We start from the raw sequence: 27552 nt of genomic DNA, 5'->3' as shown, positions 1-27552 counted from the left end.
GGTAATCAGGTCGTATGGTTTTGAGGCTTTGTCATACGCAGATGACACTCAGCTGTTGATTACGTTTGGCCCCGACCCTGCAGACACAATGGCACGGTTAATAAACTGCATGATCCATATCAGCGACTAGATGGGCACAAATTACAGCTGAATGGTAATAAGACAGATTATCTTGTTCGGCAGGGCGGAAGAGTATTGGTCCAATAGTTGGTGGCCCTAGGTATAGGGCCCATGCCCATCCCCTACACAAGCAGTGCGCAATCTTGGAATAAGCATTGATAACAAACTGTCCATGAAAAATCATGTCAACATTGTATTGGGCACTTGCTATGGAATCCTGCGGAAACTACGTCAAATCTTTAAATGGTTACCGATTGAATCCAGGAAACCTTTGTTGCAGGGTCTTATCGTAAGTCGCCTCGACTATGGGAATGCTTTATTAGCATCCCTAAATGAACATCTTTTTTCCAAACTGCAGATTATGCAGAACACTGCCGCTAGACTTGTCTTAAATCTTCCACCGAGATCTCCATCAGCCCCCAGTGTGAAGGTCCTGCACTGGCTTCCAGTAAGAAAAAGAGGCCGCTTTAAAATTCTTTGCATCACCCACAAGATCATATATGGTACGGGACCCTGTTATTTAGCGAAAAAGCTCAACAGGTATCAGCAAGGAAGACTGTTAAGATCCTGCTCAAAATCTCTTCTTACCCCACTACGAATCCGCACTGTAAGAAGTGGGGGACAATCCTTTTCCTTTCTTGCTCTCGATATTTGGAATATGCTTCTGTCTCATCTTCTCTCTATCACTGACCACAAGTGTTTTTGTAAGGAATTAAAAACATGGTTATTTGATCAGAAATAACGCTGCCCAGACCCGACCACCAGTCTTTTGGAGCTCTGCAAGCGCCATAAGACCTGCTTGGTGATTTGTGCGCTCAATAAATTCCTTTGACTTTGCTTACTATTTTTTTACTGCATAGCTGAACTTAATAGGGATAAAAGTCTGATCTTATGCTAAAACGATATAAAAAGTGACCGGACAATATAATGATTGCATTTTATCTCTGTGCTACATGCATCTGATATTCTAGCCCATACTACCCTCCAAGGGTAAACTCTGACTGTTCGATCTTGGTATTCCTTTTAAGTCAAAACATAAGCCAGAGTTATTGGTCATTAAGTGAGCGTGCAGCAGTAACTGGGTTCCGTGGTTTCAAGAGCCACAGAAATACATGCTACGGGGATTGTCCAGCTGCCCTTGACTTCCATAAATAAGCTTAACATAAACCTAAAAACTTGAAAAATCTTCCCCTTGCTCAAACTCTGAGGACATCACTAAAGGAGGGGTTTTGTGATAGTCTGCCCAATATTCACTGAACAGTCACAATAATTGTCATATTACTCCAGTTACTTCTTCAAGTGTTCTAATGAGAATGGTTATATGAGAGATTGACTAAGCAACTCTATGGCCCACGGTCGCTCACTATAATCCACAGCCAAACCTTTCAGAACTCAACCCGTGAGAATGGTTGGGATAAACTCTACCAGCTGAAGACCTTTTTGAATTTTCTTACTGATTGCAATGTCCTGTGATTTGGACCGAATGCCGTAAGGGCCCTCACGGGTTTAGATGCACAAACATGGAACTATCTCCCTAAATAAGCTTAAATAGGAGTAAGTAGCAAAAACATGAGTGTGTGAAATAACTACTACTCTGAGGGCTGTTCAAAAAGACGGAGTCTTTCTCCTGTAACGGGTCTCTGTTTTGTTATCACCACAGAGTGGACGGATGGCGAAAGGCACTGGAAACAGGGAAAGGGATGAGAAAGTTGCACTCTGGTAACCACAAGTGTCCGAAAAGACCACAAGACTGCAGAAGGAAACTCCGTTTCATTAGATTAGGAAAAAACATTGCCTTCACTGTGCTCATAAAACAGGATGTGAGAGAGGAGATGGAAAAGAACACACAGCCAGCAATACCACAAACCACACTGCCACTCTACATAAATCATTCCCCAGGGCCTGTTAGCAGCACAAGCCAAAAGGGAAGACTATGGCACTCGATGGACCACAAACAGATTACACTGAAATATTCTGAGGAGAGCAACATCAGCAGCCAAGAGCATAGAGGCAGGGCTGAAGAGCTAAGGCCCTCACTACATCTCACATGCAAAGAAGGTGCGGTAATTGAAAACCTGCAATGTGCGACGCTAGGGGTGCAGTAATTATCAAATGTGCAATTATCACAAAATTGTGAGTTTCCGACGTCGCAAAGGAGATTAAATGCTGTGTATTTACCCCACTTGGGTAGTGCACTACTTGTTGAGATAGCTTGCGCTAGGTTTCTGGTGGCGAAAGCCATGTGCGCAACAGCCTTTACTGCACATATCGCATTAGCCAGGCCACTCGTAATGATGGTCTTGCTCCCTATTCCCAGTTTCTCTACTCATAATGAGAATAAATGCAATGTCTGTGTGTGCACACTAGATTAAAGCAGAGGTTAATGCAAATGTTCTCTTTTACAGTCATTCTCCACTCCATATTTCACCAGATTGTTTGTTAAGAAGTGAATGAGTAAGCTTTTTAATGTGCCTTAAATTCTTTACAATGTTCATTTCAAATTGTGTGCAGATTAAAGAGCCACTTGGAAGGAGGGCTACGTGTCTCAAAATCCAGAACATACCAGCTCAAGTGGTGATACTAGCAGTCACAAAGAGAAGGGAAGGTTCATCAAAAATTAGACTCAGCTGTACATAACTGTTTTGGGGATTTTAGTAAATTCCGGGGGATATCATCATTCAAGCCCCACGTATGGGTTGTGAGTTTAAAAATCCATCTTTGTTCTCTGCCCAAATATTTGTGTTTCAATGCGCTCTGTATTTGGGATCCATGGTTTGTCAATGACTGCCCAATACAGATCAGTTTCTGTAGGTTCTGCCCCTATAAAGTGACTGATGAGGCATGTTGTGATTTTTCTACATCTAACATTGCATCTGTGTTCGTTCACTAATCTCTATTTTTATTTTGAGAGTGGTAATTCTTATATACCTTGGACTGCATGGGCATGTGATCACATAGAAGGCATTTTCAGAAATACATGTAATTTGTTTATGGTGTTTGTAGGCCCAGGTCTTTTGTTTTTGTGAGCTTCATCAGATAGAACAAGCTGCAATTGCCATGTGGTTAGTGTCCTGTGACAGGGTAATTCCACCAAGTAGTATCAGTTTTTGCCTTATGTTGGCTTGGCTTGTATTAACAGAAGATTGCGTCGGATCAACCTCCTTTTGAAGGAGAAAATTGATTTTTCTAAAATTAAGTTCTTTGAAGGCAAGATTTGCCAGTGTTTATTCACAATCTTCTCTGTTTTATTGGCCAGTGTGCTATATGTCATTACATAGATCAGTTGATCATTATTTTACATGGGATATGTTTCAAGAAGTATCTTATGTTTGCTATCCCGTGCACATTTCCTTGACTTTTCAATGAAAGTCTCATTTCTCAATTTTTGGGATAAATTGTCAGCCTGTTCGTTATAGTCATATAGAGGGGAACAATTCTGGTGTAATCTGAGAAATTGTTAGAATGGTACATTTATGCATAGAGAACGCGGGTGGAAACTATTAAAGGACAATAGACTGTCATTTGCTTTTTGAAATACATCTGTTTCCATTTGGCCATTATTACCAACAGTCCTGGGGTTTAGAAAAAGCAATTTGCATTTGAATTGGTGTGGGCAAATTTTAGGAACCAGCTTCAGGTATTCCACCAGATAAATTATTCTACCTTCACCTTTTCACCTTCCCAAATGATAAACACATTGTCAATATAAGGACACCACACTTTTATTTTCCTCTTGTAAGGATTAGTCTCTCGATATATCAGATCTGATTCAAATTGAGAAACGTAAAGGCGTGCTATACCAAGAGCAAAAGCACTTCCCACTGAAGTGGTGTGTTTTTGTAAGTACAGCATGCCTTCAAACTCAAAGAAGTTATTTGGGAGGATGATTATTGCTAAATCAATCTAAATTTGTATGGATGTGGGAGAGTTCCAGTTTGCATTGTGTAAGGGGGGCTCAATCAACCATAGGGTTTCATCCTACTAAATGTTTGTGTAGTGTTTCTCTAAGTCTAGTCCTATTAATACCTATACTGTTTAGCATTTCCTGTGTCTTTGATGTAGGATGGAATGTCTTTCACAAGAGGTCTTAGAAAGTAATCACATAATTGTGATAATGGCTCTATGATTAAACCTGTTCCTGAAACTATTGGGTGCCCAGCCAGTGGCATTGATGGTTTATGTATTTCTAGGGAGGGTATACAAGTATGATATCCCATGTGTTTTGTTTGTTAGGAATTGGGCATTTTCTTTACTGATTCAGTTCTATTCAGAGAGGTCTAATCTACATAATTTTTTATGGTGGTCTGTAAGATTTGGGTACGCTATAGTCTGACAATGGTCTAGTAATAAGAATTGCCCACAAGACTTAGCAGTTCCATCTCTATGTTTCTCTCGTTTATAGCACAATGGCCTCACCCTTGTCATCTGGTTTGATAATCAAGTTCTCATTGGGGCGCAATTGTTGAAACACTTGTGTTTCTTTTTTGGTGAGTGTGTGAGAAGGTCGATTATTTAATGAATAGGGAACCTCTATTTACTTTATCATAGCCTGTTAAAAGGCTAGCACATCTAGGGGTGCACTGTTGGAGGAGGTGGTGAAAAAGCATTTATTACGTAATCTAGTGTTTGTTATTTGTTGTTGAATCACCTTGTTGGAAAAATAATACATTTAGTCTAATTTTTCTAAAGAAATCAGACATTACACATCTCGGGTTGAATTTAACTGTTATATGAGTAGGTACATAGCCAAATCCTTTGTAACTGATCTGTAGTTAGTGTCTTCGGTGTGGGATTAGCAACTAGATTTTTCACTTACTTGTTCCTGGCTGGATATCTCTTAACTGACTCCTAGTGCTATCAATGGGTTAGGTCCTCCCACTGAACTGTCTGTCTCTTCAGTTTTCCTCTTCCTCTAGTCTCTCTCAGAGTGGTCCTAAAAGAGGATGGGGTTTGTTATTGAAGGGGACATTCTGGGGCGAACCATAGGCTCCTGGCCACCACAAAAACGGTCCCATCTGGGAGGGATGTAGGAACTTCTGTGGTGGTATATGTCCCAGATATATTACCCTCTCTTAGTATTTGCCCTCATCTCCCTGCTGATACTTGGTTGTAGAGGTCATGAGTGGTTTTAGGATAACTAGTCTAGTGAGAAAATGTTTGAGATTGTTTTGTAGTTGTTTATTTTTAGATTGAGCATATAATTCTTTGAACTTGGCCACCACTTCATGGATTTATTGGAGTTTACTTTTGAAAACACTGCTTTGAACTTATAAGCACTGAATCCACCATCTACACAAAATACACGATATAGTTAGCTCATAGTCCAATACCGATAGAAATGGACATTATGTTTGGAAGAATTACAATATGGTCAGTGACACAGTGTCAAGTCTACTTTAAACATGTGAAGCAATAATTGCCAAATCTACTTCAGACAGTCCACACCTTTTATATATCGGTCTATTTAACTTGGGTACTAATATATTTGACACTGACTTTTTTTTATTAAAAAGCGCACAGATGTTTATTAATACATCACTGTGGCAACAAAATCCAGAGAACCTAAGATACCTCATGCTTAAGTCTTAGCAGGTGCATTATTAGGGAAAGAAGAAACTCACGATACTAATGTTCATGTCATGATGCTTCATGCCATGGCATAATAACAACCAAAAGGGAACCCCGGAAGCTAGTGCACTGTCACTTTTTTCTACTCTTTAAGTAACAAACACACTCTTACACCCAGTATTCCACGTGAGTAGAGAAGCACCCAGGATACAAAGACATCAGTCACTTGACAAAGTAAGTAGAGCATTCCATCATACCTAAGGACCCTTAAGGGTAACGTTATTGACAACAAGGCCCAATGAAGCACCTTTGTGCTAGAAACAATATACTTATGTACCTCCCTTTTTATTGTGTGAGTGACTACAGGGAGATGTTGCCTTTCATGTTTCCATGTGGCAAGTAGATATTTAGTGTAGACTAAGTGTCATGTTACAAACGGATATGTAGAAAAGAATATTTATGAAAACCCACCCCTCACCAGAGTGCACTATTTTATTCATGTTTTGCAGTGTATACATGTTATGTATTAGATGATAATTCAAACAATGAGAATGAGTGTTTATTCAGTGTTAAACATTTGTCCATATAATTGTGTACCAACACCATCTACCTTTTTGAAGTTTTTTTAGATCTTGCTAGAGCGACCACTAATAAGTTATGAATCAAGTTATTCTAAATATTTGTATTCCACTCCATGACAAAATAAACAAATTCAGATTCCCAATATAATATCAAGAGCGCCCAATTTTTTTTAGAAGCCAATCCCTACATAATATTGTTATGGATGAAGTGAGACCCAATGATGAAGCATGTCACAAAATGTGGATGAGGGCCCTTTTATCTTTTAAAGCAGTTTAATAGAGCATCCTTTTCACAGATAAGGGAACATTGTATCGTACTGCATTTCTATAGCATTTACGACCCCAGGCAAGGTACTGAAGTGCTTTTCGCCAGGCAGCATGCTGGTCGGGAACCCTTGGTTAGTGGGGTGGGAAGGAGAGGTTGGGGGGGGGGGGGTCATTAGTTACTATTGTTGATTTGTGGGATTCAATTTGTGCTCTTAATTTAGTCCAGTGTCTGTGTGGCAGGCTGCATCATTAAGAGTTAGGTGTAATCTTTAGTGAGGGGGTGTGCAAGGTCGTGCAATGATTTGTGATAATAATAGGAGAGTAGGCATTTTTAGTTTGCAAGGGTATGACTTTTAAAAAGAGAGGTTGTGATGTATGAAAAAAGGTGTGGACAAGTTGCAGCAATACAATGATAGGGATTAAGACAAACATGCTTGTAACCGAATAGTCTGGGCTCAAAGGGAGGAGGCATGCAGAGGATGGACGATAACGAGAAGCCTATTTGGAAGGAAACAATTAAACGTTTTAAGTCATGGTCACTTTTCATGAGAATACGGAGGGAGCGTTATTTTTAGATTGCACGTAACAATCTTACAATGCAAAACTATTCAAGGAAATAACATTATTTGCACATGATTCAATTCTACTTTTCATAAGCACTAGAATGAGGAGAAACAGTCTATTCTCTGAAAGGCTAACTTTTAGTCAACCACAATAGGAAAGGGCCTCTTTTAGACATGGCCACTCCCACTTTTTTCCCACTTGTACTAATGTTTTTGATTAGAAGTGCACTGGGTCCCTGCTAACCAGCTCCAGTGCCAGTGCTCGGTCTCTAAAACAATACAAAAGCATAATTGCAACCCAATTAGCAAGAGCTTTAGCACTCTTGTAAGTCCCTGGTAAATGGTACCCCTCGTACCCACGGAATGAGTACTAAACAGTGTCCCCAATGGCTGCAGCATGTATTGTGCCACCCAAACAGAGACACTCAAACTGCACGTAGACTGCTATTGCAGGATGCGTGAAATGGTACAAACCATTCCGAAAACATGACTTTGCCCACTCCCTGTGAGCAATGCCAATGTACGTTAAATGTACTATATGTTAGTCACTCCTTCAGCAGGTCCTTATGGCCCTAAGGCAGGGTGCATTATTGTGCATGTGAGGGCACATCTGCTTGAGCAGATATGCCTCTGTGATGCCTAGCTCCATTGCTAGGTACTGCAAGTGCCCAGGAAGCCATTTTAAAGGTATGTACTGAGCACTGGTCATTACAAGTTACCCAGCTACTTAATGGCTTCAATGAAAATAATGGTGTTTGGTATCAAACACCTAGTCTTAACAAATCCGTACTGATGCCAGTATCGGGTTAATGCAGACATGCACCCAGAAGGCACCTTAGAGGAGCCCCCTGTAGCCCTACTAGTCTCCTAGTGTGTTGGCTTACTGGTATCTTCCAGCCTGCCACCACAGACGAGTTTCAGAGCCCCTGCAAGGGAGAGTCCACGCTCTCAGAGGTCAGGAACAAACAATGCCTGTTTGGCAGAAGGTGTTCTCAACTCGTCCTGCGGGATGGCTAGCGAAATAGCATATCAAGAGAAGAAGCTTCAAAGCTTCTGCCACCTTTGATATGCGACCCCAGATCATACCCAAGAATCAATGCAACTTTGAAGATAAATGTGGCACCTCCTCAAATTTGATAGCTCTGGCACTCATGTGTGACAAAGCAATCAGAAGCAAAAGGGCACTTTAATCCTGCTTTGTGGACTTTAAAGCCGCTTTCAATAGTATACCAAGAGGGTCTCTTTGGAATAAATTGCAGGATTGTGGTAGGGTCTACCAGGCACCTTGTTGAGAGCAATAGTACAGCTGTATACCAACACCTGGGTGTGGATCGACCTAGGTGAAGGCTCCTGTATTTCAAGGAGGCTCCCCACAAACTCCGGGCTGAAGCAAGGCTGCCTGATGGCCCCCATGCTTTTCAACTTATACACAGCCTACATGTCAAAGCAACTTGATGAAGCAAACTGCCACCCTCCCAAACTAAGAGGCCAAAGTATGACACACTTGCTGTACGCAGACGATCTTGTGCTCCTCAGTCAGACTAAGATCAGCCTCCAACAGCTACTGTCCACTCCACATGTCTACACTGTTAAGGACATGTTCGAAATTAATCAAGCAAAGACCAAGATGGTCTCATTCGGCCTAAAACCAAATCTGGCTAACAGGCGGCAGCTCAAGGGCTCGATCACAACAAGGGCTACAAATACCCGGGAATCTTTCTAGATGGCAAATCGTGGTTTACTTCTCTTCTATGCTCCGTAAACAACAAGGGCTCCAGCTTAATATTCACTCTCTCACCTATCACTCTGAAGCTACAAGGCCCTAGCCTCGATCCTTTACTCCAAGTGATGAAAGCAAAAATCATCCCAACACTAACTTATGGGTGAAAATACCCTGGGCAGGGAAGCTGGGTCAGTAGATAAACTGGTTACCAGACTCTACAAAGCCACTCCCCGCCTTCTAAAGAGAGCGTCACCAGCACAAGTGAGACTTAAGTATTCCATCACAAAACAGCACTGGGTCAGAGGCAACTTCTTCCTCAACTTCTGCCACAGACTCAGATTGCCACCACCCGACACCATGCATGGCTTAATCTGGTGCAAACTAGAGCGCTACGACCCAAGATCGTCATATTACATTATCTGTGCTTACCCCTTACGGATTAAAGCACGACTCGTGGCCTTAAGACTGGACAAGTGGAATTTCCATTCTCACCTTCTGTCCTGGCATCACTCAGCTACTCACGACACAAGCTGCCGCTCATGTAGACAAAAAAAGTAAAGCTTAATCCACATTTTATGTATCTGCCCCCAACTGCTGCAGCAAAGGAAAACTCTGCGCCGTGACGACTTTATTTGGCTAGGAGTGGGCACTTGCTGGCAGGCAGTCATCACCAGCCTGAATCCATCTAATCCACTACTAAACGTCAAAACTGTTAAATTTCTCCGGGTGGCTGCGACTAAACTGAACCCTGTCGACCTCACTAGTGCAGCGGTAACACAATCTTAAATGCTGTACGGCTAGCTAAAGACAAATCATACAGTGGTTTGCACATCACTGTCCACACGGATGGGGTTCAGCCAGGTTATTCGTCTTTCTTGCACATTGCACTTTTGCATTTACACTGCTGCTCATAACAGTTTAAAAATGATCAAATCTGCTGGTCTACTTCCTGTGGCTGGCCATCGCCCCGCATTTTTAGAATATTTATTACCACTCTCTGCACTGATCCGCTCTAAGAAAAAATGGACTGACTGGACCTAGATCTGACCTGCAACAACAATATACTGTCAATGCCCTGTTCTCATTCAGCTTTGATTGTTAATCTGCGGCTTCCCACTTAGGCCTGCGTTTTGCATAATTTGCATACTGTAAACCTTTGCGTAAATGCAGATTCATCTTATGCACTGACTGTTGTTTTAACCACTTTTTTAATATAGATCAGCAGAACCCTATCTGCTCACCATTGCAGACCTGTTTTACAACATGTCTGCGTTCTGCGTATCATGCTTATTGCTATAACCTGATGCTCGGTTTGTCTTTTACATATTTAGTAAAATAAGACTCCGCTGCCGGTACTTAACGATGTCTTTACCATATGTTTTTATTTTGAAGTCATATATCTTCATGCTTTACTGTTTGTAAAGGTTTTTATTACATATACAATAAAATTGACTATGACCCGACTTCTCCGCAGACCTGGGGAACACCACCCCCTAACCTGGGGCCCATTTGGCACCAGAGCAGGTGGAAAATTAGATATTCGGAAACTGTGCTTCACTCTCAGGCTAGTCACATCCCTATGGTGGAATACCTGAAGTGGAAGCCAAAGAAGTGTTTCACCATCCTGGTTTTTGGTGAAACAGAGACTTTTGGGTCAGGTTTATGCCCACTACCCACAGGAAGTGATCATATAGAGGGTGTAGTCATCACAGTAGTAGGTAACCCATTGGCTACTACCATATACTTCCCTAACAGCCCTTAAATTAGGTATTTAGGGATCCCCCGACAACGGGCATACATATTTGACTTCTTAAGAACTGAAGAGGACAAAAGAAAAGCCAACACTGTGAGAACCAAGGACCTGCACAGAAAGTGCTGCAAAATCCTGCCTTTCTGCTTGCGCCTGAACAATTGCACAGACCCAACTTGTCCTGCAGCTTGGAGGACTGCCCAGGACTTAGAAAACCAGCTATCCTCTCCCTTGGGGTAGAGGAGCCTCCCCCTCCGTCTGCAAGCACCAACCCCATCTTCCTGGTTCACAGTCTTGTTGGCCATCGGACCTACCGAGAAAGCAATACTTCAGAAGGAGGTTTTCGTGGCTCTAGGAGGTCAGCTCCGTCTCTCTGTGAAGTTTCGAGATACAAGACCCTCCAGGAGCCCCACCCTCCCTGCACCAATACCCTGAATACACACTTGCACCAGCCAAGGCTTGTTTGCCGTCCAGCACGAACAACAACATCTTGGAAGCCTGCCTGCACGACGAAAGATTTCAGGACCAACAAGACCCATGACCAGAGTGGCCCTGCTATCTTGTTTTTTCCTTATGTACAGGCAACCGACAACTGCGAGACCCTCTGCCTTAAGTGGCCAGCCGGCCAAGCACCTAAGCATCCAAGCCCCCCAGCCCGGGTTCACGACTTCTGACTTCATCCCCTTGGCTTAGGTATCCCGACAACTTGAGCCTCCCTTTGGGTCCAGCCAGACTTGCAACAAATCCCCATTGCAGCCTCTTTGTTTCAGGTTCCTTGACATGAACGGTGTAGTGCTCGAGTCTACCATCCTGACCAGCACCTCTGCACCCGGACACACCAGGTCGGTAAAAGGAAACTGCTGGTGGTATTGTGGATCTTGGCCCCTTAGGACCATAAGTCCCAGAGGGTACCCCTGAACTCAGACTGCAAGTACCTGTTTGCTATGTGTGTTTTTCCTCCCATTGGATAACATTAGCTAGAATCATTAAGTACTGGCTGAATGGAAATATAGGGAACTATGGAGAGATTTAGCTTGCTCTAGAAGGTAGCAGTAACCTCATGATCATTGCAACATGAGAGAGTATACAGGGTAAAACATCTATAAAGGGATTCTGTAAATGCTGGTGTAGATGTCTTCTGTTGTTTACCCTCATAGTTTGGTTAACAGTATCAATTACAAAAGCGAAGTGGGATCAATTTTGGAAGTCCCCAGTTGTGGCATGGTGCAAGATGAGGCTGAGTTATAGCTTCCTCGGAGAGTGGAAGTTGCCTATGTTCCTGTGGTGGAGCGTGGAGACTCAGACAATGAAGTCAGGATGATGTAGACAGGTTTACTTTAAGCAATTCCAAGAGCCCTGTTATCAAGGTGCTACTGACTGGTTCTTCCTCAACACTGCTACTTGGAAGATGGTAAGGTTAAAGGGTAGAACTGTAGTTTCTGTTGTTCAAGGTGAAGATGTTTCTAGGACACATTTTTTTGCTTGTTCTCAACTGCCGCTTCAGAAAGGTTACAGGGATCTCACACTTGATTGTACCCATGTTACGGGTACTCCTTGAGCCAACATTAGATGCTACCTGCTGTGGGAAGCATAACTCTAGACAAGGGCAGTGAGTCTGAGAAGGACACTTGGAAAGAAACAAGCTGGGTTTAAAGCATGAGATAGCAAATGCACTCTCCTTGGTGCCATCTATTGTTTACATGCATTTACCTGTTTCTCACATTGTCTCTTTTTTCTGCCCTCTTTCTCCTTGCTTTTAACGCACTATGCCAACTTACTCCTTTATTTCACCTGCTGCACCCCTTTCCCTTCCATATTACGACATATTGTTGAAAATGATTTGTTCGAAATGCTTCGCTTATATATTTTCCAGTCAAAAATGTAATGTTCCAAAAAATGTTTCACTTTCGCTAGGAAATATGACATTAAAAAAAAACGAAGTAGCAGAGGGTGAACTACTCATTTATTTTCATTTGAACTCTTTCCTATGCACTTTTCTATGAGCACTCGCCCATGCAGTGATTTCAGTGCAGCACACTGCATGGCTGAACCGTCGAGTCTTTTTTGCTGTGAATGCCTCCACAACGTTGGAATGGGTAAGCTGACATTCATTAGAGCTGTGCGACATGGGGGAATGAAGGTGGAAAGCAGAACGGGTAAGAAGATGGCAAGGCAAGAAAATGATGAAAGGGCCCAGGCAGATGAAAGAACTCAAATTGCATCGCTGCTAGAAACTTCATGCACCAGGAAGAGGCCAGACACTTGTTGACATTTTAAAAACTGTGGTTGCTTGGGATTTTGCCTTTTCTCTAGTCTAGAGTGAAGATGAGTTACAAAGCTGCTGCAGAGAACAAAGAGGTATCTATCAGATAATAATTGGCCAATTTTACTGAAAGACTACCATCACTGTGGAGGTGATCCAGATAATAAGCCAGTGAATTCACATGAAACTTAGCAAAAGTGTGCCAGAGACCTAGTAACTATGGTATTGGAAAGACACTGCGACCCAATATAGACACCGCCTATCTGTTAGAAAACACCTTCAACTTACCAAACATATCTTACAATCCACAATGATGGTCTTAACTAATTGGGGTAGGTATACCTTCAAAGAGATCAGTTCTTTACAGATCAGTACCTATGAAGATCTGTCAGGGTTTGAAGAAGGCGGGGCACTTTTCAGTCTCGAGGGCACCAACTGTGCTTTTTGATTAAAAACTATCTACATTTAGGTGGCTACTGCAGGAATCCAACCTGGCTGCTTAGAGAAGGCATGACTAAAGACTTTTCTACGTGTTATGGAAAAGCTCTGCAATACCTTGACCAGTTTACATTTGGTATCTTTTATATAGCATAAACTAAGGCAGCAGAGAAGATTTCCCAATTTTTGTTCGCCAATAGCTGAAAGATGATGTGTGCGCGTGTATGCTGGTGGAGCCAACATAGTAAAGAAGGATGAAGACAGTATCCCCTTGGCCCTCCATAATGGCACTTGCCCCTATTAGATAATTTATACCATTTAGGTTAAGGCTCCAGTGTGGGCACAGACATGAACTTGGTGACTCCCCTATTCCACTTTCTTGTGATCAGGAGTGGTAGACAGAACGAGAGTATGAGTTGCTCAGTAACAGACCAGTTCAGTATTATTCCAGGGGAAGAGTCTGTTGTGATCGGGTGTGATAGACAAGTAGTGAGTGTGGGTTGCTCAGTAACAGACCTGTCCAATTTATTCAAGGGAGAGGGGCCATCCACCACAGAAGAGCTAAGTGCTTGAGGTGAGGGCAGAAGCTCGGAATGGTGCTTTCAATGCTTTATTTACATAAGGTACCGTTGACAGTCACATTTTGTATAAAATGCTAAATATGGAATAGCAAAGGAAACAGGAAACACAGCTTTCTAAAAGACTTCAATTCCCAAATGGAAGTAAAATTCGAAAGGCATCCAGGGTAAAGGTGGAGACCATGCAAGCTGTTCAGGCACTCCAATATTGAGAATGCAATTGACTGCTGATCTTCTGCTCTGCCCTCTGGAAGGCATATACAAGAAAGAGGGTTGGTGATTTATCAGCGCCCTGAAAACTCCAAACACCCCAGTAGGCCATTTGCCCCATATACATGCCACTGTGAACTGTCAATCTCTACCCTGTCTTGTTGCCTTTTGAAGAACCTTAAAATATCTACAGCAGGCACCCTGGTCCAATACCCAAATGCCGAAAGTGCCACACTGTCACATTAACGGCAGACTGTGCGTCATACAAATGCCAAGTAAACAATACATATTTATGAGGCACATCCACCATTATAGAAATACACAGTCCTGTTAACCTGGAACTCAAGCAAGACTCACTAGAGAGGGGGGAGTCAAAGCGAAGCAGATAGCGTTTCAAAAGTATTGGTGCCGTTTCTAAGCCCTAGGTGGGAAAGAGCCCAGCATGACGAACAGGGTCGGGCTGGCTTATAGGGCAATTAGGCAGAGTTGTATGACATTACAACGCTGGCAATTACCACACATTTTTTACAACGCATGTTTTAACAAGCATATGCCTTTTACTACGCATATGCCTTTACCACACAGGTAAGTTCCTCCATTAAGGGAGCCGTAGACCCAACAGGGCGACTTCACACACGAGAAGGAAGTACCCGTAATCTGTCTAGTAAGAAAAGAAAATTGTAGAAGCCAGATCTCGAACTTCCAGAGCTTTATTTCACAAAGTAAAGTGGCAGTGTGCATTTCTTAGTCCTCAATCCAGACGCATTTTACCTCATACCCAGAGCCCTGTTCACAGGTGCAAAATATATTATTTCTAAATAAACAACAATGGTGCATTTTTAAAATGCAAGCTAACAAAAATCTCACTTCCAATAAAAACAAATGGAAAAGTATGCTTAGCTGCAATCTTTCTCTTTATAATTGCATTAAAGATGCAGTACCATATGTGACTAATAGAGGTCTCTTTGCACCTTCACAGGGACACCTAGTAACAGCCTGTGGTACGTCACCCTTTCCTTGCTTCATGGATTTTCTTTTATTACTTATGCTGTTGCTGGGATATTTTTTTACAACAAAAAAAAGGTCTAATAAACATCATTTACAACACCAAGAGCTCAAACTTTCACTAATGCAAGACCTACAGCATTGCAAATGTTTGTTATGACAGTTTGTGGTCCTTATGGTCTAGCGGGCGGCTAGCAACTGTGAAAAGAGGTGGGCGAAGAGTGCCTTAAAACTCACCTATATGTTGCCTTTCTCCTCTCCCTTCCCCTCCCCTCCCCACCCCTCTCCCGACGATGAGCTGGAAGGAAGGTGGTTTACTTCCTGAATACGAATCCAACCAATCCCGAGCAGCTGAAAGCAGCTCCAGGATTGGTTGGAGCAGGCTAACCTAGCGGTCATTTTGAGGATGGGGGCTGGTGCCTGCAATCCCTCGGCTGTTTTACAGCACTGCGATTGCAGGCTTTAAAGTGCGCATGACAGACTGGGCTGGCTGTCTGTCATGCGCACTGAGAAGTCACTCTGCAATACGCAGGAATCTGTCTGCTCCGCCCCCACCATCACATTTGAGCTAGCGCGGCTGGTGGCACACAGAATGATAAAATGGTAATGACAATTTTATTATTCTGTAAGTACCTGCTGCGCTCACAGCAGGGGGATGACGCTCCTCTGCCTTAACAGAGGAGCGGCCGCTGAACAAGGGGACACATATTTTGGTGCCCGGGCTTATTTTCTGTACCAGTCCGACCCTAATGCCGAAGACAACGGCTTGGCACTAATGTTAAAAGGAGAGAAGTTCAATAGCTGCATGACAGACAAGACGTTCCTCGCACAACTGAAAGGACCACCAGATACGAGGTAGGTGCAGCTTTTGTTGAGACAAACACCTAGCCATTACAAATGCAGTACGGTCTAGGCAATGCAATCTAAAGGGGATGAAAACCTGAAAGATCTAGAAACACTTCCCACTGGCATAGTATATAAAGGACAGCACGTGCATCCAGTGAAATAAAAGTCAAGCAAAACATGAGATTATAAGAGGTATAAACAGAAAGAAAAACATAACATGATGTGCTGTAATTCGCACTCACCTGCTCTGCTCTCTTATTTCGGCATTTTCACTCTTCAACATACAAAGCCCAGACCATCCAGCTAGGACGACTCGTCGAAGACACGGGGGGCTCTTAGATCCAGCCAGCTCTCCCTGCTTCGTCTCCTGCTACGGTCTCCCCCAAATAACGCCACAGAATGTCCCTCTCTAAGTTCTCCCTGACAGAAAGTTAGGCCATTGGAATGCAGACACAGCCAGCATATGGTAGGCTGGTCAGCTACAACTGGTTCCTTGACAACTAAACATGGCATCATTGTTGACTGACAACAAAAGGCCAGGACCAGAAACAAAAATCTGATATTTTAGGTGTTCGAAATATGGCCTCACCCTGTAAAAGGGTTGGCAAACCCTCTATGTAGGAAACAGGGGTAATTATATATTTTTCTTCAGAGTAATTTGTTTTCAGTTTCATTTCAAAACAAAAGTAACCCTGCATGTGACTGCCTCGGTGTTGACTTAAACATAGACTTTCTGGTTCTTCGCCAGCTATTTGGGTACGCAACAGCAGATGATACAATGCATCAGAGATAATAGGGTCAATGTCCCCCAGGCACTTTGACAACTCCTTCAAGGACACAAATTCACTGGGCAGAAAGCAGAGTAATGAACCACACTCCCTTGAAATCTCCCCATTACTTCTCACCCCTTTCTACGGTCATCTTTCGAGGGCTAAGTGTTCATTTGAAAGTTACTTGTTTTGCAGTTCTGAACCATACATGAAACCTTTTTTTTTTTTAAATCGTATTTATAATTTTCAGTTTGACAATACAGAAACAGTTACCAAGAAAAGTTCACAATCACAATCTGATTGTTTAGTCAGGGGAGTGGAAAAGTAGGGGGTTGGCACATACAGTCACACCTTGAATTACAGTCTATACATTCTATACCAGCAGTTCTTAACTTGTGGTCCAGGGACCCCGTTGATGATGGGCGGAGGCACCTATTCAGGGGATCCGCGACTGCTTAGAAGCTTAAATAATATTAACAGATTAATAAAGTTTACATAAAAAAGCAGGTTAACAATACATTTAAAAAATTCAAGCGTTCTGTCAATGTAAAGGAATTCAAAATTGGAGGCTACAAATTAAGTTAGTAACCTCAGATTTGTTCGTGGGAGCATTGCAAGTGGATCAAACACAGTATACTATGGACTATGGGCTGCCATAATGGAATTTAGAGAAAATCCAACTTTCCCATTAAAATCATCGAAATGGCTAAGGTTGGGTTCAGCAGATGCCAGTAGTGATTGGGTGGGGGTTTCTGGATTCCAATAAAAACTCAGTAGGGGGTCTTTGGATTCCATAAAGATTCAGTGGGGGGTGGGGGGCTGTCCCTGGATTCCAATTATTATCAAGGCGGGTGGGTCCACAGATGTCAGAAGGTTAAGAACCACTGATATATACCATTCAACTCATAAAACTGGCTTATCATAAAGTTACACTATAAATCCACGAATTCATAGTTAGCAATTGGAAACTGCAATGGAACAGTCACATGAGTAGGTATGAAGCATAAATGCTACAGGGTGGCCTGCATAACGATCAGTGAATAGAAGGTGACAAATCGCCATTAGGTCAACCACGGAGCCTACGCTGGCTTTGTCGCTGGCATACACCTCCGATGGAGTACGAGTGGTGAGAGGTTAGCCATCCAACAATTTCCCCAATTTAAAGTGAGCAGTTGGATGGCTTTTGCTTTTTTTTGCAGTCCATCACCACCAAGTAAAACCTGGGGGTTGGGGAGAGTAAAAATGGTAGATAACACCCATGGTGTGGAGTTCATTACTTTTACTATTTTGAAAAACAAACTTCTACTTTGGGAGTTTAAAAAAAAAAATACAACTATGTAAACGTTTGACGACAACTATCTTGTTTGACACAACCACGCATCAAACATTTACAACCCTGACAGGAACTGACATGGCAGTGGTCCCTGCCAATGTTAAGAGATGTCCGCTGGGCCGGCGAACATCTCTAGATTTGGGGATGGGATGTCCCACATGGTGACGGAGTAATTTACTCATTCGAAACTGACGAACATTACTCTGCCCTCCAAACTCTAGATCGGGCCCTTGGTATTCTTGCACACTTACAAACATTTTAAATGTAATCCATGTCTCACAATGCACATTTACTGAAATATGTTAGTAAAGCTTAGTCTCTTTCTGAGGTTGGCACAAGGAAGCAAGAAATTTAGAAAGTAGTTGAGTTTACATTCCTTCCCACAATAGGATCCAGGCACTTGCTCATTAGTCATTATGTTTGAGTTCATGTTCTGACACATGGCCCCAGTCCTATTCACATGCATTGTGAGAAAATGTATAAAAAATAGCAAGAATTTTGCTCCAACTCAGTAAAGGTGAACCTTTGTCCATTAAAATGGAAATTGCCTTGCATTGTTTTTGGCTGCTTGCTGGCTATTTTGCATTAAACGTAAGTTAGACTTTATAGGTGGTTTCCTTTTACAGAAACATGTTTTGAAGAGATGTTTGTTGTTAATTACGAAGTCAGGTAAATTGGTGCTGCTGACAAGCTGCGGATTTATTAGCGCAAGGTGAGAAGTGGGTTCTGAAGGGTAGCAAACTATACTAGAGTAATAAGAAAATTGAGAACAGACCAGAGATACCTGAAGGGCAGACAATGTACCTATCATAGGAATTATTTAGGGAGAATTGAACTACATACTCTCAGTAAAGAGGGTCTGCTCCAAACTCTAGGAGGATGTAGAAGCAATGGCAACAGGCAGTCATATTCACATAATTCAATGAAACTTGTACTGTACCTTATGAGCAGTTCTGAATTGAACATCCCTGTAATAGCATGAATGTGAGCAAAAGTCACCATTCTCCGACCCACCTACATTTTCTTTTTATTTTCACTTATGCAGTCAGAGAGGGTGTGGTATCTACCTTATCTTTTTGTTATATTTGGAAGAGATCATTAGACACATATTTCATTGTAATTTCCCACCACAGTAACACTGTAGGTAGGGTTTAGCTTCGCCAAGGCTAATATGCATCTGGACCAGATATATCACATTGAATCATAAGTCATATAATTGACTGTGGTTTAGTACCCAGAATATCCCAGGTGAGGCTAAAAATAGTACCATCCTGAACTGTTTATAGTTTGTAATCTAGGATTCAGAGGTGGCCAAACGTGCCCGCCATCTGCCTCTAAGGAAACTGCTTAAATAGGGCCACAGCAACGTCCTTGTTAGATAACAGGAGTCTATCTCCACTACAACAGTGACCATCCCAAGAGGTTCAAGTTAACTGGTAAGACAAAATGAGTAATTAGCCCAACCCAACAAAAATACTTTTCTTTCTGAACCCTAGAAAAAGTTACAGCCATTGGGGTACATCATAGTGAAAAGCAAGGTGTTGGACTTTATAAAGAACACTTTCCATTTTTGCATATTAAAACTGTTCTTTATTGATCAATGGAAAGACATTCTGGAATAACCAGATTAGAGGCCGGTTTCCCCAGGTCAGACTATTATTCTATGTTGCTACGGCTCCTACGAAGAGGGTAAGGGCAACGGAGGAGCTGGGCGGGGAGCATACAAAGAGAAAAGAGACAAAACTGAGTGGGGTGGTGGGGGAAGCACAGAGGAGCTGGGGAGAAAGAAGGAAAGGAGGGAGAAACACAGAATGGGGGGCTCAGGATTTAAGTGGCAAAGCAGCACACAAGGGATCTAGCAAGAAAACACATTAGCTGGCGTGGAGTGCTGAAAGCAAAATAAAAAAAAGGAATTCCCTAAATGTAAACAGAGGAGAGAACAAGTCATCCAATCAAAAGTATAGTAAACAAGCTAAGCTTCACAGGAGGTCCAGAAGGTGACTTGTTTGGATTTGATACTTTCATTGGAAATTTGATGGCCCATATACTCTACTCTCTCACACTTGTGATTACAATTAGAAAGCCTCAATGTCAAATATTTACTCTCCACTACACTCAAAATAACTTGTACATTTTTGTCATGCTCCTCACTGTCCTTCCAAATATCAATACATCAATACATCATCTTGGAAAACCACTAAACCAGTAACTCCATTAAGTGTCTCCTTTATAAGGCATTTGAATGCTGATGCTGCACTTACTAGACCAAAATGCATTCCTAAAAACTGGAACATTCTTTCAAGTGTGACAAAAGCTGTGCGATTCCTGATATAATCCAATCTGGCGATAAACACTTGCAAGATTCACTGTAAAAAACATGGTGGTCCCTTCAAGTGGCGGGACCATTTCATGGTGAATATACAACAGGTGCCTATTTATCTTATTTTCCTCATTGAGACTGCATGAATCAATGCACAATCGCAGTTCACCAGAGCATTTTAACGACATAGCCATGGGAGAAAAACACTATGAGGATTTTGTTATCTCAGCGATCTTCTTAGAACACAGATCCTCTAGAATTACTCTTATGTTTTCCCAGTAGGCCAAAGGGAAGTTACAAACCATATGTCTAACTGGCATGGCATTGCTTTTAAAATGATTTATGCTTAAATATCACAAACTTCCCCAAATTCTTCTAGAAAACATTAGTAAACGTATTTTTCGAGAAAAAAAAATACTTTGCATTGTCACACACAGAATACACAGGTTAGAAGCACTGGGATAAACAAATGGCCACCTCTTGTTGGTGTGGCCAACCCAGAACTGCATCAACCTTAAACTCATCCTAGATCGTTCTACAGTTTTCCTGCCCACAAACTCGATTTTCAAAAAAAACCAAAAACTTTCCAACCTATTTTGTAGCCAGTGTATCGATCAGACTGATATCTTTCACCCTACATCTCCAATATCAAGGACTTGCCAATGACGCTGAAACCACACACAAATCTACCATCATGGATACTTCCTTGCCATCAATATAAATAAAACATTTGGGAAACCACTGTACCCCTTCCCTTTCACACAAAGAGTAACATTAAGGCTAAGACTTGGTTCCACCTTTTCCTCGAATGTGGTGCACTTAACCTAATTACCCACACTAGCCATTCATTCTCTGCCAAAATGACTACTCTTTTAAACAACAGTTACACATTTTGTCCATGGCTGGGTACCCACTGAAATGTCCCACATGATGCAGACTGCCATATGTGAACATGACAACGCTTTTCTTCTCAGTTTCTTTGATGTCAGTGTCGTTTTTTGTTTTCACTGTTCGAAAAATTCTTCACATCACTAATATTCACACCTACTTCAACCCATCTTGCTCCTTGGAATCTTATTACTTGTATAAACTTCTCTGACTTCTCAATTCCTTGGCAGTGTTTACAGTCGCATTCGGAGTCAACTCTGTGCCTATCCATAATCTCTTCTGAACGTTCTATCACTTCAGCTCTTGGAACTTGACCATACACGAGAGACTCAAATTCACAAGACATAGCTAAAGTTCTTAATGCGGAAACATAGACGTCAATGGATTTATCCTGTATTTGAGTCCGTGAGTACAATGTAAATCTCTCCATCATGGTGTTCATTTTGATTCCAGATCTAGCTTAATGGCATTCTGAAAGAACATCTAAAGGAAGAAAATTCTTTAAAAATATAGAAAGTGCACCTCACCCTCAAATACTACCACATATGCTAGGAAAATAAGATAGCACACTACCCATCCCATAGGTGGATCACCAGCCAATTGAACAAAATATAGTGGAATTGCACTGCTAACCAATGTAAGTATTTGCCACGTATCACAAATGTTTCCCAAAACAATTCTTAATGTAGAAAAGTTGATAGGGTACAGAAGGTGAAAGTTATCAAGCTATTTGCCTGGAATACTAAGACAGTATAGTACTTACTTCACTGGGCTCTTTCAGAAAGCATATGCCCGTTGGATAAAAGCATGGCATGCAAATTAAACTTTGTTAAAAATAGCAAAAAAGTATTATTTTTTTGCACAGTAGTGCGATTCCATAAAACAAATAGTTGAGAACATACAGTGTTGCTTAATGTCAGAGAATCCTATTTTGGGTCACGCTGTTTGCTAAGAATATGTCAACTCCTTCACAGTGCGTTGTTCTGATTAAAGAGAACCCATAAGTAATAATATTGCGAAGCTTGCTAGGATGCCAATGTAAGGAGGCTTGCTTCAGTTTGACGCCTCACGTCACTTTCTGAAGATGCAGCACGAGATGTTTGGACATAAACACGCCCACAGGCCTCACTGCTTGTCACTTGATCCTGCGCGTATCCACTAACAGTTGCAGATGTATGTTAACACTAATGCTGAACCGCAATCACCACTGGATACTGGAAAGCTATACTGATGCACATCCCAAATAATGTTTCTACACCTTGCAGTGATGACTGAAATTCATAGCTTCGACCTAATACTGATTCCTTGTAACTTATGGCCAAAATGGGACAGCTGATATCCGGAGGCTGCTCATGAGCGTGTTCTTCTATCCTACCACCAACATGTTGGGGAAAGAAGCTCCACGTGTCTGGGTAAGTTGAGATGATTATTTCACGTATCAGGAGCAATTAGTGCAGTGACACATCCCACAGCTCTGCCATCAACCATCTCCCAAACCTCCCCCATACATTCCACAACTCCCCACGGCAGAGGTTCTACAGAAAGGAATAAAATACTTGCTGCAGCACATCAGATACCTTGGAGGAAAATTACCCCCTGGCCTATTATTCAAAACCAAACATAGTCAACATACAGTACATTACAATGCAGAACCTCTGGTGGATGGCTCTACGCACCCATAATTGGTAGTCAACAGGGGGTGATCTGGTGGCAAACCCTCTGCCATCACAATGAGTATCCACCCCCAAGCCCTGTCCAGTGAGATCAAAGGGTAGAAGTGTGAACAAAAAAGCAACATACCCGAGACTGACCCAAACATTGAGAAATCAAGCGGTAGTGAGACTTACCTTAAGAAAAATTGTGATTACTTGACAATTAGTGCTGTGATCTGAGAGGCAAACCTTGATATGGCTTCTTCTTCAGCAGCCTAGGAAGAACATATCCTGTTAATTGTTAAAATACATGCTAATAGTGTTACTCTGTGTGACATACAACACTCAATGGGGTTAAAGAGATGAACTTTGGGAAACTGAACTTACAATATGATTAGTCATGAGTTATCTGTCAACCACTGGATGATAATGAATAGAACATCCAGTCTTTTTTTCTGAGACTTCATAAAGTTAATTTCAATGTGCAAGATATGACACCTATCTCACTTTTGCTACCTTAGTCACTAATATGAGTTGATACGTCGTAAGAGTACCTAATTACTCAAACGTCCAATCGAAAACATACTTAGATTTAATTGACAATACCAGTTTGTGAAAAGAAATCTAATGCAAACACTAATCTTGGCTGACCTTATATACATAACGCAAAAAGTGGAATATACACTTTTGGGTGTTCTTATCACCTAACTCAATTATACTAATTTTAACTCTTATAAAAAGGCAGTACAGTTGAGATTATATTACAGAGATCTGAGCTAGTAGTTTATACACTAGTCCTCTGTATGTCCAATCTACTAAGCTACTTTTGGCCCAGGTTTCCAACTAAAAATTTCCTTTGGAGCAACCAGCAATTGCAGTTCTTCACACCATCTGGGAAATGCAGAACAGGCACCAATCTCAATTCTGCGCCTCCCCAGAGTCCCCTAAGGCATCACTATGGACAAGGAGGACCTTCAACACCTTCAGTCATAGGAAGGTAAAATGAAGTGTGCATGAAAATTGTTCCTCCAATTGCAAGCCTGAATCAGAACGTGGTCTGAATGCATCGACATCTGCTGCCCACCACACTCCCAACCCCAGTTGCCATGATGCTATACCTCAGTTTCAGCGTTACAACAAACAGATGATGGACGGAATGCTGAGAATGCAGACATTCTCCCCCAGTCAAGAGATCTGGGTTAAATCCATCGTTCTTTTGCCCACTACGCCACCCCAGTTTAGACATGGCCATATGCAAATCAGTCTTGACCCTGTGCCTCATGGGAACAGTCCAGCCCGAACTGCCAAGCCATGTCTTCCCTGGACCGGAATCAAGCATCCTAGGACCGGTTTCTGGCTATCAGCCGTCATCAGCCGGGATAGCTTGACTCCAGTGGCGTAGTGAGCACGGGTCCCACGTCTGGGAATACCCATCCCACTTAGGGCATTTGTCACCCCAGGTGGGACGGGTATGCTCAGACGTGAGTCCCGTGCTCTCCATGCCACTGGAATCAAGCTATCCTGGCTGAAGAGGGGTGAAACCCCGAAACCGGTCCTAGGATGCTTGTTTCCAGTCCAGGGAGGACCTAGCTTGGCAGTTCGAGCTGGACTGTTCCCATGAGGCACAGGGTCAAGGCTGATTTGCATATGGCTGGGTTCAAACTGGAATGGCATGGTGAGCAAAAAAACGATGGATTTAGGCCCAGATCTCTGTACTGGGGTGAAGTATGACATTGATCTGCATTCTGTCCATCAACTGTTGTTTTTGCATACCTCAGTTTCAGGTCACTGATAGCAAGAGTACTGCAGCTTGTACCCCCTGTCAGTGCCAGAGATCTCTTCGATTGTGTTTCCTGCAAGGACAAACGCAACTGGCGCAGCCTACTCCAATGTTTTAGCCGGGTACTGGGTACAATACAGAAGTGTTACTGTTAAATCAAAATGTTATTTAGTCATTTATGTACTTGATATTTATTGTGGAAAACATTTTGCCAAGGCCTCTTGGCAGCACTAGATGAGCGGGTGAAGGCTCACTAGTCACATGGTAAGATACATGGAGGCCGTCTGTATGTAAATAGATGGAGGAGAAAGATACACAATCAAGTATCAACTGGTTAAGGCTTGGCATCTTCAAAAAAAAAGACGAAAAGCTCTCCTGCCGGAGCCTGATCAGGAGCTAGAGGTGTATTTGCCTAGTGTTTGCTTCCGATTAATGCTCGCTCAGTGTCATTTAAATATCCTTTAAGTAAATGTTCATATTCGTTTTGATTAGCTTGTCAGTATTGGCTTTAGTTTGGTACAGTAGTAACAATATTGAGTTTTAACTGCAATAATTGTTTGCTCAAACAGGAGTTGCAAGCGAGGGACATTATCGACCCTATGTATGAACGTATGTCACCATACACCATATACACAGAACACTTTTCTAGATCCAGTAAGACCAATCAAAAATTCCATTTTGGGCCATTATTACTCATTGCACCAGAAAAAAAATCGTAATTGGGTATTAAAAATGGGATCATACCATGCCTCAACATCATTCCCATAGGTGGCTTTGGCGCCCAAGGGCGCCGCAGCACTGGGAAAACGCCAAAAAGCAGAGAAAGGGAGTATTGGATAATTACAGTTGTACAAAAGAATCTATGCCCTCTCAGCGAAATCAAATCAACAGTCAAACCCCATCCTAGATCTGAGATTGGTGAGGAGGTCGGTGGTGAGGCAAGCCACGTAGAGCTGTGATGGCTGTAATGTCCAGTGGGGAGCCAAGCAGCAACTAGCTGGTGGGTGTTGTGCCTACTAGGGAACCAAGCCACCAGAGCCATGGTTTGTGCGGCCAACCTCATGGAGCGTATGCCTGGAGGGCAGCTAAGCCCCCCACCCCTCGAGCTGTGGTAGGTGTAGCGCCCAATGGGCAGCCAAGCACCCCAGAGCAGTGCTTTATTCAGCCTTCAAGCCCCCAACCCAGAGTTGTGGTGAGTGTAGAGCTAAAGGTACAGTAACGCCCCCAGAGCACGGTGTCTGCGTCCCCCATCCCAGAGTTGTGGTAAGTACAGTGCTAAAGGTACAGTAACGCCCCCAGGGCAGTGGTGTCTGCGTCCCCTACCCCAGAGTTGTGGTGATGGTAGTGCTAAAGGTACAGTAACGCCCCCAGGGCAGTGGTGTCTGCGTCCCCTACCCCAGAGTTGTGGTAAGTGTAGTGCTAAAGGTACAGTAACGCCCCCAGGGCAGTGGTGTCTGCGTCCCCTACCCCAGAGTTGTGGTAAGTGTAGTGCTAAAGGTACAGTAACGCCCCCATGGCAGTGGTGTCTGCGTCCCCCACCCCAGAGTTGTGGTGATGGTAGTGCTAAAGGTACAGTAACGCCCCCAGAGCACGGTGTCTCCGTCCCCCATCCCAGAGTTGTGGTAAGTGTAGTGCTAAAGGTACAGTAACGCCCCCAGGGCAGTGGTGTCTGCGTCCCCTACCCCAGAGTTATGGTAAGTGTAGTGCTAAAGGTACCTTAACGCCCCCATGGCAGTGGTGTCTGCGACCCCCACCCCAGAGTTGTGGTAAGTGTAGTGCTAAAGGTACAGTAACGCCCCCAGGGCAGTGGTGTCTGCGTCCCCTACCCCAGAGTTATGGTAAGTGTAGTGCTAAAGGTACCTTAACGCCCCCATGGCAGTGGTGTCTGCGACCCCCACCCCAGAGTTGTGGAGATGATAGTGCTAAAGGTACAGTAACTCCCCTAGAGCAGTGGTGTCTTCGCCCTCCCTCCCTCCCAGAGCTGAAGTCGGTCTAGTGCTCAGGGGGAGCTAAGGACACAACATTTGTGGTGCGTGACAAGCCTCACAGACAGCGGTGTTGGGTGCAGTGCTCAATGAGGTTGCCCCACAAATGTGATGGGCTCAGTACCCACTCCCCGGAGCTGCGGTGTATTCAGCCAGGCACCCCAGGGGTGGTGGGGTTATGAGCCCCAGTGGCTGGGACAGACTCGCAATCCCCGTGAGGCAGTGGGTCACTCTATACGGAGAGCCCGCCACACTCCTCTGACTGGCAGCGGCACGGGTGCGAGATGGCAGTTGTCGGAGAGGGGTGGGGGTGACAGGCCGGCCTTGGCACCGCGCATGCAAGAGTCATTCTGACTGCTGCGGCTGTCGGTGCAGGCCGGGGCCTGGGTCACAGAAGGCATCGCCGCGCACTCCGGGGGCAGCGGGCAGCAGGTGCCAAGAGAGGGTGCATATCGGGGGCAGAGTAGAATCAGACTGAGCCGCAGTGAGGACGAGCCTACTAACCAGCAGCGATCCCGCCAGCAAGGGCCTCCGAGGTTTCCCAGCTTCTCCCAGCCGCGCACCTGCTCGCTCCGGCTGGCTGGAGTCGGCCCCAGGCGCCGGTTCACTGACAGCTCGAAGCGGCCCCTCAGAGCAAAGTCAACATCTCAACGCCGCGTCACTAGCCCCGCCCCCTGGCAGTGACGGAGCCTGGACGTGCAGCAGCTAAGCGCAGCCCAATACAACACTGGGATGCTTTATTGGCACGGCTGAGCATTAGCGGGAGCTGTGGTATCCCAGGGTTACAAGCATTGTGACATAGGATGCCACACGGCTGAGTTCTACTAGAGAACTGCAGGAGCCAATGCTTGAGATAGCGTTTAAACGTAAACTGAGCAGGGAAGTGTACAGGGCAAGAGCCCTAAATCAAAT

General features: G+C 43.4%; 1 protein-coding gene across 2 annotated transcripts in view; it reads right to left on the bottom strand.

The window, feature by feature from the left end:
• CDIP1 (cell death inducing p53 target 1) overlaps window positions 1-27309 on the bottom strand; it is a 227848-nt gene extending 200539 nt beyond the window's left edge. Inside the window, exons 1-2 of one of the 2 annotated variants that reach the window (XM_085628407.1) lie at window positions 27145-27309; window positions 23071-23150 (exon numbers count right to left, since the gene is read on the bottom strand). The gene's annotated coding sequence lies outside the window, so the exon portion shown is untranslated. Of the gene's footprint in view, window positions 1-16154; window positions 16319-23070; window positions 23151-27144 lie in introns of those variants that run through there. The other variant, XM_085628408.1, reaches the window with a different exon arrangement.
• Between the last annotated feature and the right edge of the window lie 243 nt (window positions 27310-27552).

Source organism: Triturus cristatus, chromosome 10 (genome assembly GCF_964204655.1).
Source record: "Triturus cristatus chromosome 10, aTriCri1.1, whole genome shotgun sequence".
NCBI lineage: Eukaryota > Metazoa > Chordata > Amphibia > Caudata > Salamandridae > Triturus > Triturus cristatus.
This window is presented reverse-complemented; position numbering and strand designations above follow the sequence as displayed.